Here is a 2,715-nt window from a genome sequence, read left to right as displayed (position 1 = left end):
GACAGTCTTGTATGCCTTCCTAGAGACAAAGAGCAACTTGAGATTATACTGTAATTTGCACCACCTGGCCCAGGAAGCCAAGATAGGCATCAGAGGCCTAGGGGGTGACCAGAAGATCTAGATGCATACCCCCCTTTTTCTAAGAATCCTTTGATCTTTCCGTATACCCTTGCTATGTGACTCACTTCCCTCTTGAATCAACATTAGATAAGCAGCCATACTTATAATCCTATAGGTTGAATGTAGTTTGACACTTGTACAAAGGTTGTGATTTTGCTTCATAAATGTGATCCCTGACAACACTGGAAATCCAGGAGCAATTCTTCTTATTTCCTAACTCTCCTAACTTCTTCCTTTGGATCATAGCTTCATTCTGAGATGGTGTGAGACCTGAACTTAGCACATCTAATATCTAACAGTTCAGGAGTTATATTTTTCCTATAACAAAGAGGTTGGGAGAATTAGTATCTATTGAGTGCCTAATTCCTAGTTCACAAAGAAACATCTTGTTGCTTAAATTTCACAGGTCAGAAGGGTCAAGGGGAACTCTCTACGGTCTCATTTAGAAAGTCACTAATCTGTTCATGAAAGCTTTGCCCTTGTAATGTAGTTACCACACAAGCACCCCCCAACTCCAAATACCAACATAGAGGGGTTAGGATTCCAACACACGAATTTAGGAGAAGGGCTACAACATTCAGTCAGCAGTCATGAAATAACTGAGAAATGGTTGCAATTTAAAAGCCTAAGCAACAAAATAAAATGTGGCATCCTGGAGTAGAAGGGACATTAGATAGCAACTAAGGAAATATAAATAAAGCTTGGACTTTAGTTAATAATAATATATCAAAACTGGCTCATTTTTGTAAGACACATACCTCACTATGTAAGATGTTAATAGGAGAAAGTGGTTGGAGTATTTGGTAACTCTACAATTTTTCTGTAAGTAAATTCATAAAAAAGTTGTTTACTTTAAAAAAATAAGGAATATGGGAATCAGCAAGAACTAGAATGAATGGAAGTCTATGAGACTAATGACACGGTTTCTTCAATTAATTAATTACAAGGAGGAAAACACACGGAGGCAGAATCTTCCAGCAAAAGGGACTCATGAGACTTATCAATTGAATCTAAGAGAAAAATTCTGAATTACCCTAAACTTGAGTTACAAGACCCAAGGATTAAAGAGAGGAGAGATAAGAGAAGATAGTCAGCTAACAGCTTCACAACAAACAAAACTATATGCTCAGCATGCCTAAACTCCAGTTGAGAGTCCTGACTCACACCCTGGGAAGAGGGCAGTTACAGTTAGCTCATGGCCCCAGGGAGCAGAAAAGACTTCTTTCCAACTGGCTCCCTGTCCCCAAGCTTTCCCAGCATCATGGGGTCCTGCCCCTCTTATTCGTAGACTGTGTAGGTTTAATGTAAATGTGCTTTTTTCTTTTTGCTCAAAGTTGACAAAAATGCCTTAAGCTCTTGTTCCAGTGGACGTTTTTCAACTGTTACCTGGTAGACCTGCTAGTTGTGAGAACCCGTCCCAGGCCCAGCTTTTCTCTTTTTTCTGGCTAGAATCTGTAATGGCTCCATTAGACCTTGTGATTTCAGAGATCTCCTGGTTTCAAGTGTTTTGGGTTTAGATTCTAATTTGAAAAAATAAATAAAAACTCTGACAGTGGGGTGATTGTGAATATGACTGGATGTTAGGTTTGTAGAAAATATTGATAATTACTTGAAGTTTGAGAATAGTATCGTGGCTCTAAATTAGCGTTCTTTACCTTTTAGAGATACACATTGAAGTATTTATAAATAGCATGCCAAAAATAATGCAGCAAGAGAATAGAAGCTGACAGCATAAATAAAATTGTTGAAGCTGGGTGATGGGTCCATCAAAAGCATATGCTATTCTTTTATGTAGCTTGGTGTTCTCCATAGTAAAAAGTTAAAATAAAAATGTCCAAAATTCTCATGAAGTTTGCAGTTTACAATTGAAGAAAGCTTTGCATATCATCAGACCTATTCACAGAAAGACCCCTCTTGGCCTAGGAAAAGGAAAGAGAGATAAAGACCTAGTATTAGATTTTAGACGCTAAAAGACTAGGACAAGTTAGAGATAGCGACATAGAACTGTAATCCCAGCACTCTGGGAGGCTGAGGCAGGAGGACCACAAGTTGAAATTCAGCTTGGACAATTTAGCAACCCGGCAAGACCCTGTCTCAAAATACAAAACAAAACAAAAAAAGGTCAGGAAAGTAATTTCATGCAGGATTTAATATCAAGTACTGACAAAAAAACAAAGAAACAAATGGATCAGGAGCAGAAGTAGTAGGAAGACAAAGGTGAATGATGACCATGTAATTTAAAACCACTCTGGCGAATCTTCCTAAGCTTCTCCATGAGATTAGGATTCAGAACCAAGGTTGAGAATGACTGATTAAGAGATTAGCCAGTGGGTGTCATTTTCACAGGCAGGGCATAACTAACAGCTTTGGCTCAGGATGATATGAGAACCAAAAGCACTTCTTCTACATTGTCACTCTCCAGGCTCCAGGGAAGATGGGCTAAGGAGTAGAAACACTCTGTCAGTTAGGCAGAGAAAAGCAGAACTGTGTTGTTTACAGGGACACGGCCCAGCCTTTCACCTTCCAAGACATAACCTGTGCTAAGAAGCAGGAAGGCACCAGGCATCCTGGGCTGAGATAGCACTGGCCACATCT

The sequence above is a fragment of the Fukomys damarensis genome, unplaced genomic scaffold (assembly GCF_012274545.1).
Source record: "Fukomys damarensis isolate Sample0158 unplaced genomic scaffold, DMR_v1.0_HiC HiC_scaffold_37, whole genome shotgun sequence".
Classification (NCBI taxonomy): domain Eukaryota; kingdom Metazoa; phylum Chordata; class Mammalia; order Rodentia; family Bathyergidae; genus Fukomys; species Fukomys damarensis.
This window is presented reverse-complemented; position numbering follows the sequence as displayed.